This window comes from Humulus lupulus, chromosome 2, assembly GCF_963169125.1.
Source record: "Humulus lupulus chromosome 2, drHumLupu1.1, whole genome shotgun sequence".
In the NCBI taxonomy this organism is placed as follows: domain Eukaryota; kingdom Viridiplantae; phylum Streptophyta; class Magnoliopsida; order Rosales; family Cannabaceae; genus Humulus; species Humulus lupulus.
In genome coordinates, this window is record NC_084794.1 from 56,242,026 (window position 1) to 56,255,944 (window position 13,919).

General features: G+C 27.4%; 1 long non-coding RNA gene across 2 annotated transcripts; it reads right to left on the reverse strand.

Annotated features, from left to right (window-relative positions):
- Nucleotides 1–206: 206 nt before the first annotated feature.
- Nucleotides 207–1,030, reverse strand: LOC133817858 (uncharacterized). 2 transcript variants are annotated; one of them, XR_009885725.1, is made up of 3 exons: nucleotides 844–1,030; nucleotides 522–716; nucleotides 207–435 (listed from the first exon to the last, which is right to left on the reverse strand). It is a non-coding gene; the product is annotated as an uncharacterized LOC133817858 (long non-coding RNA). The 2 variants fall into 2 exon arrangements; XR_009885726.1 differs by having other exon boundaries at nucleotides 827–1,030.
- Between the last annotated feature and the right edge of the window lie 12,889 nt (nucleotides 1,031–13,919).

Here is a 13,919-nt window from a genome sequence, read left to right on the forward strand (position 1 = left end):
CAGAGAGCTACATCATAACCAGAAATAAATAACCATATCACACAACTCACATATTGGAGACCCAACCCATCACCACACTTCATGTGACTTATAAGTTAGTTAGGATAGATATATTATAGAGTTCTTCTTCAAAAATAAATAGAAGACTAGCAGCAACAAATAAATAGAATACCAACTTCAATATTTTATCTATAAATTTCCAAATCTTTAAACTAGCAATCCACTCATTCTGAGAATCAAAATAATATAACAATTAATTTATTATTTTGACGCCAAATAAATAGATATCTCTATAGTTCTCTTCTTCAAAAATTAATATAAGACTAACAACAACAAAATAAATAGAATACCAACTGCCCTATTGCTGTCCGGATTTTGTGAAGCTGTGAGGAGTCCTTCGGACCTGGTGCCGTGACTAGTGAGGTAACATGAGAGCTATAAATATATATATAAATATATATATATATATATCAGTACACATAAACAATAATGAAATAACAGAGGTATAATGATGAGAATACCTATTGCGTTTGTTCTTCATAACTGAAAATGTACAAGAGTACAGTAAAATTCTTGGAATATTTCTATACACACCAAAAATTCCCATTCTCTTCATTTGTCTATCTTTCTCCTCTGTTTCACTCTCCACCAACGATCCCAGACCCTACGCTGTCGAGCCCCATCGCCATCTTCGTCGAGCCTCCTGCGCCAGCCACCTACAAGAGAAAAAAGAGACTTAGAGATAGAGTTGATAGGTTAGATAGATGTGAGGGAGAGAGAAAGTTGAGACAATGTCAAAGCAGCCAAAAATTGGACTTGAACCCACGGCGGCGGCGCACGGACCTGGAGGCTTCTGCTCGCAGGGAAGAACGACGACGAAGGGCTCGCGGGGATGGAGTTTCGGCGGTGTCTGGTCTTCCTGGTCTGGTGCTTGAATGGCGGCGACATCGGTGGGTAGCCTTTCGGGGCTGGCAAAGAGCAAACGAGAGAGAAAGGGAGACGATCGGTTAAGGAGGGAGGGAGAAAGAGAATTGGGGATTATATTTTTTTTTATCTACTTATTTTATAAATAAAATTTGATTATATTTAGATATAAACAAATTTGATTATAATGATTTTTAAATTATTTTTTCAGTGACTCATTCATTAATTAATTGTTTTATTGTTTAGGTATCATAATTTGTTGTTATTAAAATATTTAGAATGAATATTATTATTTTTATATTTTTAAATTAATTTATATTTTATTTTATAATTTTGAACTAATTTAAAATATAATACAATTATATTTTTATTTAATTTTAGAGTATAATCATACATGTTTTTTTCTTAAAAAAACATAGATAATTTATATGGAAATCACAAAAAAAAAAAAACATAATGACAAAAATTAATAATTTTTTAAAATAAAAGTAAGTAAACATACATTGTGCATTGCTTACACCTAGTATATATAATACAATGCGTGTTTGTGATAATATTATACATATTGATATTATATTATTATAGATGTTTAATTACTCTTATATGATTTATTGTTTAGTTGTTTTGTTATTTAGACATTTGTTAAATTTTACAATATATATGTTAATATTGTAATGAGTATTTTTTACAATATATTTTGTTAAACAAAACAATATATTTTGTTTTGTTCTTACAATATTTAGAATGAGTATTTTTTATTATTTTTATATTTTTGAATTAATTTATACTTTAGATTATTATATAAATTTGGGTTAAATTAAAATAAAGTATAATTATTATTTTTTTAATTGTAAAGTATAATTATATTTGACAATATATAGATAAATATTAAAAAAATTTAAATGTATAGAGATAATTGTAAAAGCCTTATTTATTATAATATTATATTAAATCCCTTTTTATTTTTTAAATACTTTTTATTTTTAATTTATTAAATTATTGTTGTATTAGTTTTAAAAGAAAAAAATATTATTGATGAATTTTCACATAAAAATATTTTTTTATTAAATATATAATTTAAATTTTAATATAAATTTTATTAAAAATACAAATGTTAATAATATGAAAAGTTTAGAAACAAGAAAAAAATATAGATTTAAATGTTTTTAATAAATACATAAATTTTATAAATATATATTTACATAATTTAGTTTATTTTTAAAATTATATTATTTATTAATTATATTTTTAGATTTTTTTATTTGAATTTCGGCGACATTTTATAACTGTCGATATTGAGCTTTTATTAACTGTCAGCGTTGGGGTCAATAATGATACATTTTAACTGTTAGTATTGGTCTCAAATTAACTGTCGGTGTTAGGATCAATAACGACACATTTTAACTGTCGGCATTGGTCTCGAATTAACTGTCGGTGTTGAGGTTAATAGCGACACTCAAAAGCAACGGTGACAGTTATTAGTTGTCGGCATTAGTCTCTATGCCTACAGTTTTTAACTATCGGCGTATAGTCCCGTTAAGCAATTACGACAGTTGACTATCGTGGTTAGGTATCGGGAAAACCCAATTTTGTAGTAGTATACAGTGGTGTGAACACACGGTGGAGAATGAAATATAAGTTATAATTATTAATTAAGTGGTTTAAGTTTTAGTTTTTCCTAATTTAAGTTCTGATATTAACCTTTGATTTCATTTCATACAGTGGACTAAAATTGATGTAAAATTTAGTGTAAAAAACTGTGTCCATAGACCTATCTCCATATAATAATATAATTATAAAAATTACAAGTAATATATAGGAGTTAATGAAGATCAATCAAAATATATATTTTTATAAAATCATATAACAAAATTTAAAAGAAGATAAAATTAGTAAAAAGTGTACTTGTGTATATATATAATCTAACTATATAACTTCAAAACAACTAACTTTTAAAAACTATTAAAAAAAATTCAAATAAATAACAAACTAGAAACTATCGATCTTAAAAGGTGTAATCCAAATCGATTGAAAAACGGTTACCGGAAAAAGTGAGAAGATATTATAGTGAAAGAAAAATGAGTCACCATCAGCATACATGCATGAACTTAAACATTTGATATAGGAGAATGAAAGAATGAAGAGAATACTGCCATACAAACAATTTGAATAAAAGATTAGATAAACAGAGATACCCCACCATTAAAGAATGTAAATAAGTCACTAATCCAAGAACCTTAAGTACCTAGGAAATGCATGTATTTTATATATTATTATTGAAAAACACCTTACAGCTTTTCTTGGATTAGTAGTCATTTTTACAAGGTAATAAGCGAAACAGGGACATGAATATAGTGAAAATGAAGATTGATGATGCATGATACAATTTAATTACAAAGATATACAATTTGGTTCCCAAGAGTTACAATTTAGAATTTAATTACCATAAGTTTCTAATTTAGTTATTATAAGTTACAATTCAGCTCCACGTAAACATAATTTTTCAAGTTAAAATTTTCATTATGTATAATATTTTTAATTTTAATAATAACTTAGCTTATTTGTGTGACAATCAAAATATTAGTCAGCTACGGTTCGTATATATATAATTATTTATATTTATATTTTCTAATTGTGTTATACGTAAATATATTAATCAAATTAGCAACATTACAAAATTATCTGAAATAAGGATGTGAAATATATATATATGGAAAAAAAAAATTAAATATGGCTTTTATACTATTATTGTGCAAAATATGATAATTATACTTTTACTAATTTGTATGAGAAAATTTATTAAAGAAAAAGATAAAGTATATGAAACACAATTTCTAGCTAACTAAATATTGAAGTTAAAATTTTAAAACCAAAACACCTTAGCCAAACAGGGGTACTACTGTAAAATTAGCATTTCATTCTTCTCTCTCTCTCTCTCAAGGCTCAGGCACACAAACCATTTCTCTATTTGTGTGAATATTTCCGAGGATAACTGGTTACCTTCACGTTCTGATGTGTGTATATTTTTGAGTTTTTTTATGGTAACTGGTTACCTATGTTACTAAAATTATAGTTACTTCTTCTGAAGTGTTCTTCCTTTTTTCCTTTAAATTTGATGTATTCTTTTCATATTTAATATGAGTAACTCATCACATCTCTTATGGTAACTGGTTGTCTCTCTTGTGGCAGAAGGTTACTCCTCTCAAGGTAACTGGTTACCCATCCTAGTATATGTTATTTAACCTAGCTCTAGATTTTTTTTTACATGACTGTCAAATACAAATCAAGTAATTGGTTACCTTACCAGGATTTGAAAAAAGAAACGTACAATCTAAAAAAAATAAAAAATAAAATGTTTACAATAAATAAAAAAAATAATAAACAAAATTCATATTAAAAAATGAAAAAAAAAATTGCAAAACAACGAAAGAAAAATTTAATATAAAATTAGTTATATAAAATAATATAAAAAAATAAGCTAAAAAAATAATAATTAAATTACAAACATACCCTTCCAAATTAATAAAACTTGATTAAGAGTAAAACTATAGCATAAACCAACTTTTATACAAAAATATGGAAAATAAACCCATAAAAGTGAAAACACTTAAAAAAAAAATCATAAATTAACTTGTTTTGAAAAGAAATCATATACTTTTGCACACTCTATTACAAATCTCATATAAAATATAATTTCTTCTATATTTATATATAAATATATGCATATAATTTATATTTAAATGTGACATTATCATTTAGAATCATTGGAGCAAACATTATACATAGTAAAGAAAAATAAACAGAATGGATAATGAAGGTGGAGAACTATTTATATCATTATATATATAGTGAGATATACATTCTAAAAATTCGTACAAGCCAAATTAAGAAGAAAAAAATTGGTAGTACTCTAAATTGGAAAGAAAACTAGCAATGAGACTTTAAATTGACTTTGTGGGCTTTTGTTAAAACTACCGTAATTTTGTCAATTTTGACCGTATAACTGTCAATATTTTATATCACTAAATTATTCCAAAAAATAAAATAAAATATTAAGTATAAATTTTTAAATTTCCCGAATTTCAAAGATAATTAAATACCACTTTTACTCGTCAAGTTTTAAAAAAATCACTTTTCTGTCAATATTGAAAATTGCCATTTTCTCTCTCCCTTGAAAAATACCGCTTTTGGATTTACTAGAAAAACAGATTTTTTTTAATTCATTTTTCATCCAGGATGTTGGATAAAAAAATTGCATAATTTACTTATCAGCATCTATTTTGTTTTATGCCTAATTTGTATGTCCCATTTGTTATTACGTATGTGTAGAATAATATATGTAATATTTAGATATATTTAATCATGTAAAAAATATTATTTATACTCATAGTTATATTTATTAATTAATATTTGTTTGAATGAAATATGCAAAATTTGGATGAGTATATTCTTAGCTTTCAAGCATGATTTTTTTGTAATATGCATAATATATAGTTTTAATATTATGTAATATTTATTATGCTTGATTTTCTAAGAATAATTATTCATATTAGTAACATGTTAGTTAAGTTAATTTTATAATATGAGATGTTCTTATATCGAAGTCATTTTTATAATTTTGGTCTAATTTTGCTCAATTATATATATATATATATGCATATGAATATTAAGTTCTATTTATTTAAAATGCAATTTGTAACATTAATTATTAGAATTGTGCAAAATTTGTTTACAATCATTTATTGTATGTTTTATTTATTTATATACATGCTGTGGTGTAAATCCTACACCGTTCAAGAACAGCAAAAACAAGAAAAGTAATGCAGAAAAATAAAGAATCAAAAAACAATAAAACTTTAAACAAAAATTGACACCAAAAACTTTACTTAGTTCAGCTCCATTAAGCGCTTACATCCAAGGTAGAACAGCCCCAAAACAATGGCATTCCTTCTTGAGTATCAAGTACAGAGTTACACAAACTATAAAAACAGAACTCACAAAACAGAACCAAAACTCTAAACATTCGCTCCTGAATCTCTTAGCCTTCAAATAAGAGTAGTGAAGACTATTTATAAGCCTCTTCTAATGTCTGCCTTGTACAACTGTATTAACAGAATTTCGAAACTCTAAGAGTAAAACAAATGCCACATCAATAGTCACTTAAGTGGCTTGAACTAATCACCGTAAATTCACGTTAGTTTAGTCACTTAAGTGTGTAATAAGTAGGATTTGCTCTAACATGAGCCATTAAGGCTGATCAACATTAAGGAAGTTTAGGCAATGCCTAAACTTTTGCAAAGTGACACTCTTTGTCAACATATCAACAGGATTGTTTTCAGTGCTGATTTTTTTTTGGCTAGAACTTCCTTTTGAGTCACAATATCTTTAATGAAGTGGTATATATTTATATATATATATATATATATATAATGTCTATATGCTTAGTGTTGGGAATTGTACCTTGAAAACATATGTAGTATACATTGTTTAAGAAATAAATAAATAAATTGAATTTGTTATGTATATATTTTATGGACTATATTATTCTGTGATAATATTACGTAAATATAAGAAAAAATGCTAAGTTCATATATGTGATGTAACACTCTAATTTCTCATAAATTATCGAGAACATAGTATTGGGTTATAATCGTAAATATTGCTCTTTTATTAAATAAAACTTGAAAATAATAAAATACATGGATTCATGATTATACAAAAATAAAATAATTGTCTTTAACACAAAAATGAGTAACATTTAAATAAAACTTTAAAACAACATTCTTTAATAAAAAATAGGTCCACTTGATCTTCCTCAACTATATGGTTCCCACGAGTACATTACGAAGCTCTTAGGTTCCACTCGCCACCGACCTTTCTATCCTTAATTTTCTGCACAACAACATCATAAGGGGTGAGCTTCTAAGCCCAGTAAGGAAAATACATACAAAAGTTAGTCATATAATCATATAATCAAAACATACCATAAATTTCACAAAAATCATACCAAAACGTATTTATACTAATCATACCACATCATAATATCCTAGGTCATATCATAGCCTAAATCATATCATAAATTAGAAGTCATAGATGATAAATCATAGGTCATAAGTCATAATTATAATCGTAATTATGGGTCATAATAACAAGTCAGATATAATAAAAATATAAGTGTTTATACAGGGGTGGCAATTAAGCCCTGGACAAAAGTTCTTCATACACCGAACATCACTTAGGTCTGTCATAAAGTTTTGGCAACCGAGCCTACCAGACATAGTCTGTCATACATAATTGGACACCTTAGGTCCAGACACACTTAACCCTTTATTGTACCTGAAATGTTAGGTCATACAAACATAAACTATATCATAAACTAGGTCATAATACTAAACTATCTAATTTTCTTTACCAACAACCTGAATATTGGAGACAAGAGCGAGATTGGAACTCCTAAAACCAAACATAAAGAAACCATAAGTTTCCTAAAGAAAATAAGATGAAGAGACGATCTAAACCATCGAGATAAGAACTTACCGAAAACCTTGTGTCTCAAAGAAATTTAACACCTAACCAAAAGTCACTATCACAAGTTAGCATTTGAAGAAAAATAAAAAAATAATAGAAACTATAGTGAACTAAACCTGAAGATAAAGAATACCTTGGATAGTTTAAAACCTCGATCTATACTTTGAACACCAAAATCACACAAAAACTTACTTCCAAAGTGTTTATAAAAGCTTTAGATTTGAAAGCTTTAACCCCAAAACCCTAGTGTTTCTCTCTAGAACAATCTTAGCAGCTCGGAGGCTCTGAACTATGCTTGAATGGTGAATAGAATGGCTGAGTGAAGGGTCCTATTTATAGAGTTCAAGGAGTGAAACTAACTCCCATTTCAATGAATAAATGATTAAAAATTAAATAAATTTGAATTATCTGTTTAACAGATGCCCAGAACTCAGTAAAAAATGTTCAGGAACAAGTCAAGGTTGTTGAGGGCTGTTTCTAGTTCAGAATTCTACGAAAATTCAAAAATTGGCAACTGGAGCAGATATATCGCCTAGGGTAGGCGATATATCACCCCTACCATGATATCGAGGGTCCGTGGTTTCGTTCGTGCGAAGTCGACGTGTTTTTTGTATCAATCATAGGCGACATATTGGCCCCTATAGTTGTGATATATCGGCATACGCTGATATTTCAAACACGTTTTTGCACATTTCAGGATAATTTGAAATTGATTAAAACTACTTTGACCGAGTAAAATGTGATCCTAACAGATAATGGAAGGTTCTAGAGCTTCTAGACCTTTCTTTTAATTAAGCTATTTATCAAAAATACTTAATTCCTTAATAATCATGCTCTTAATTATTCTATCTAAATCTTAGGTTATACTAAATTATATTCTTAGGACCAACTATATTAATCAAACCTTATGTAAAAATTAATATTTCTAAACCATAGGTTAAACTTATAAAATCCATAACTATTTCTACGAGTTTCCAACTAAATCCCGGCTTTAATCAATATCCACGAAAACTAAAATTCTACAGCTACTACTACTACTACTACTGCTGCTGCTGCTATCTAGCTAAGTAAAATTTTGGGACACTACATGTGATCTCAACCACATATTGCTACAGAAGGATTGTGTTTCAGACAAATGAACTTGAATAGTTCGCAGTAAAATAAAGTTATGGAATCTTTAGATTAATTATTGCAAGTACAGTCCACTAGTATTATGAATACATGTGATCTAGATCTGGATTACTAGTGTAGTAGGACACTTTAGTGGATGTACTTTATATATTAGAGAATATATAGAACTGGACCAGATATGTTTATTAATACTTAGTTAAATACCGTTTTGAAGTATTAATTAAATATATCAACTGATGATCATATACAAATAGATCTTAATCCAGAAGTTACTATGAACTCATGTTTATGTTATATGATTTCTTTGATTCACTCGTTAGGGTCGGTCAGAATGATCAGACTAGAAACTTTTGTTTTGGGAACTTATTAATGTAAATGGCTGGGGACATAGTATACAAATATGGAATCTATACCTTCTCGTAAGAGATTGAATAATAGTTCTCTTAAGGGTTGACTTTTGGGGCTGAAAGGTTATTGAGCTCAAATTCATAATTTAGTTATGAATTAACCTTCACTAGTAAAGTCAATGATACTCAAGGAAATAAGATATAATTAAAATGGTAATTTTATTCCCGGTTAATTATGAACCATTATTAGAGGGTAAATTTGTATATAATGATTATATCAATGGACGTTTTATTGTTATAAAGTACTCAGTAAATGAAATGTCTATAATTAGAAGAGTGCAATCTCATTTTTATAGTGGAATAATCATGAGATTAATAAATTAAGATTATTTAATTAAAGAGTTTAATTAATAATCTCAAATTTATTGGGACTTGGGATTATAGGTCCATAGGTCCCCACAGCGACTCTATCAACTCTATTCAAGACAATAGTTGATATAAAGGGAAAAATGGTTAAAAGACATATTTAAGAAGAAATTTGTTCTTCGAGCGAAATATGCAATTATGATTAATTAATTACAAATTAGTTGTAATTAACAAAATTAATTAATAATGAATTATTATATAATTTTTTAAATTAAATATATATAATTAATTTATTATAATTTTTGAAATTATAATAAAATTAATATTTTATTTTCAAAATTAGTATTAATTAAAATTGGTTTTAATTAATTGGTAGAATTAATTAAATATATTTATTTGAATGAGAGATAATAATCTGATAAGTACAAATTGGATTTGAATTTAAAAGATTGATATTTATTCAAATAATTATTATATGTGATAATTAGTTAAAAAGATAATAAATTCAAATTTGAATTAATTATTAGGTTGTTGGATTTTATTTGATAAGTTAGTTTGAATAAATATTTATGGAAAAATCACATATCCCTAATTTTTAGGGAGCTACACAACACACACAGTCTTTGGATTGTGTGTGGCGTGAACTACATGAAAAATCAGAGATATATTTTTTACTTTTATTTAATTAATTAATTAATTAAAGAAAAATTCAAAAGTTAGTTTTTGATATTTTCATTAATAAGATAATTAATTAAAAGATAAATTGTAAATTAGTTACATATTTATTTTTTAAATTTGAATATTTTCTATTTAAGTTAGACTTATCAGAAAATAAACAAGATACTCAATATAGACTTTTATTCGCTATAAGAAAAAGAAATATACTTTTCTATCTCTCCCTGAAATATACCATCTCTTATTCTTTAAGTTCCCACACACTTCTTGAGGTGTAGAGAACATTGTGGAAGATCTTGGTGTGAGTACCTGGGAGCAGCTTGGATTGGAAGTTCGTTCATTTTACGAAAAGATAACAATGACACTTGATAGGTGTAAAGAACGCCCTAGACTAATACTTACAAAACATTCGCATAACATAGTTTATAAAAGAATACCATCCATTATTAAAGTCTCAGGGGAATTTATTTAAAATCATGCAAGTTGGCGCCATAAGTTTAAAATAAAACATAGGTTTTTATGCAAAGTTCAAAGAAAACCAAATAATTTAAATGACAGGGTCCCACTGATAATTTAGGAAAAGTCTCTTAAAAACAAAACATAATTTAAATGGCGTTCTACGTTGATCGTTTTATCGTCCATAGGATTGCCCCACGCCATACACCCCATGATGAAAGAACTCCTCACGTCACCACGCGTGCCATAGAGAAAACCTATTTGCTACTTGGAAGGAAAGTAAGGGGGGGGGGGGGGGTGAGCTAAAAGCCCAGTAAGGAAGTACAAACAAATAATCAAGTAAGAAAAACAACAAACAACCAAACACTAACGTTCATCTAAAACATCATGGTATATCATAACATAATCGTAACATTTCATCATATCATAACATAAATATGACATATCATCATATCATAACATAAATGTAACATTTCATCATATCATAACATAAATGTGACATATCATCATATCATAACATAAATGTAACATATCATCATATCATAACATAAATGTGACATATCATCATATCACAAACATACATCATACATGATGAGCATGGAACGCTAGTTGTCCATGTCACCCTATGAGGTAAACAGGAGATCACTGGTCCTTGAATAACCTCGGCGCGTCCGCCCTAGGAGTCACGTCTCAATGTCCTTAGTAACTCGTTCGATGTATCTGACATCGTAATCTGTTTGATGTATCTAACATCGTATTCTGTTTGATGTATCTAACATCCATACACATATCACATTCAACATATCATCACATTATGGCATTCATAATTTCATAGCAGTTCATTCATATAACAGCCTTACCATTCATAGCATAAAATCATAAAATCTATCTAACTTCCTTACCTCAGGTCCAAGCTAAGAATTTCACAATCTTTCAACGAGCCTATATCATAATCAAAATAACGTTTCTTAGGTTCATAAAATTACTATTTTGCCCTTCCATACAACTCATGTGTGCATGGGCCATGCACTCATGATAAAAGTTACATTAAACATGCCATTATCGCCAAAAAGAATAATGCTCATTCTACCAATTTTACTAACATGATTGTTTTATAAAAATCACATAGTTGAATAATAATCATGATTTTGGACGTAAAAGTTGATTTGCATGTAACATGCATGCGTGAGAACGTTGCGTAATAAAGACGTTTTCAAAAACGATAATTCTACATTTCTTTTATTATTTTAAAATCAATAGACATATTACACGCTTTATTTTCTTAAAACTTCTAAGTTGATTAAATTTCTCAAAAACTTTATTTTATTTTATAAATTTATTTTATTTTAGCTCAAAATAAAATATGTGACATTTTCATTAAATAAATATTAATTTACCAAGAATTACCCAACAAGCTTGGATTTAATTAAAATACCTATTTTAATATGTTTCTTTAGAAAAATATATTTTATCATTGTGTTACAAAAATGATGTGAAAAATATATTTTAAGTGTGGAATAATACATTTTGATTTAAATTACTTAAGACTTAGTTTTTATGTAGCAAAAATCCATATGTGACAATTTAATAACAATTGTTAACCTTTTTAAAACAAACTTTCAGCCACCATTTATCTTATTCAAAAATCACAAATAAATGAAAAATCATTACTTATCAAAATATGCATTCATACCATTAAAATATCATTTTTCAATATTACCATAACTTAGGAAAAATAATTTATTCAAAAAATTAATCAAATTCATTTTTAGTGAAACTTACTTCATATTTTATTACAAAATTCCAGCAACTATTATTATCATTAAAAATCACCATATTCAAGTTTATAAACCCATATTTTCCCAAAATTCAATAAAAATTCTGTAGGAAATTAATTGAGTAAAATATCATAACATGAGACTTAAAATCCTCTTTTAATTTCATAAAAATTAACATATTCATCAAGAACATTATTTATGCATGCAACTCATCTTTTTATCAACTTTTACCCAATTATTTACAAAAAAAACAGCAAGCTTAATTATTTATAAAACTCAACTTTTGTCTCAAAAATTACATAAAATCATACATGCTTAAAATCTCATTATACTCTTATAATATGCATGATTCTAATATCACTAACATATTCACATGAATCCTTTTAAAAAACCATTTGTTGCAATTCCATGAAAACCAACAAAACACTATCAATAAAATAACATATAGTAATTTATAAGCACCATATTCACATATGCCTTATATTAACCTAACATGTTTCTATCATTATTTTCATGCATCTTATAATTTAATTTTTCAAAATATAACATGCATTTAACAAAATTTCATGATAAAAAATATCAAGATTGCCACTTATTCTCTTACCCATATAACATAGGTCCTAAAACATGGATCTAATATATTGTAAATCACACAACATATCAAGAACACCCTTGGGTGTACCTAGGCCGAAATCACCAAACATGCACTCATAGATTATCACAATTTTTTTTTATGCATAGCAAAATCAACATCACAACCCTTTAACACAAATCATACTCTCACAATATCCAAATCCTACCAAAATCAACCATTAGCATTATTAAAAAAACCTCATAGACAACCCACCAAAAACAAATATAAGGGCTAAGAAAAGACCATTACCTCTCTTGATTGTAAAATCAAGAACACAAAAGATCAATACCCAAACTCCACACCCTTGTTCAAGCCTAGGGTTTTTATTGGAAAACCACCATGAGGAGAAGGAAGAACCCAAACACACACACAAAAATAACACAAATCAATAACATATTATCAAATAAAGAGATTATGCAAAAGAGAAAACAAGAAGACATACTCTAGGAGGGGTTCCTCCTCACCTTCTCCTTCCTTCTTCCTTTCTTTCTTTCTTCCTCTCTCTCTCTCTCTCTCTAGGTCACGGCAGCCACACACAAGAGCAATGGATCTTCTCTCCTTTCATAACCCTTTTATCAAAAATCCTCCCATAAAGTCTCCCCTAACACAATAAGGTAAGTTTCCATTTCCCAATTATTTTCTCTTAATTTCTCTTTATTTTAAAAAGATATAAAGGAACAAAATGATCATGCCTATCCCCAAAATAATTATGGTCTTCAATTTTTGATTTTTATCATTTTAAGGAAATCATTCCTTTCCCACTAGGTCACACGCCCAACACTCTTCTTCCCTTTTTTTTTTTTTTTTTAATAAATAAATTAACCCAATTAAAATCTAAAATAAGGAAGTATAAAATGTGTAGAAAAATCTACACATGTGCACCATGCTACCATGCACTAGCACACACTAAATCACTAGGGTGCATTACTATCTATCATGCACCTTAGTGCATTCCACCATAGCTCACATAATTACCTCATTTGTCACACTTAATTAAAATGTAACACTAATAGTAAAATAACATGTTACACAATTATTCACTTATTAAATTAATTAACCAAAACATTTCTAACAATTAAA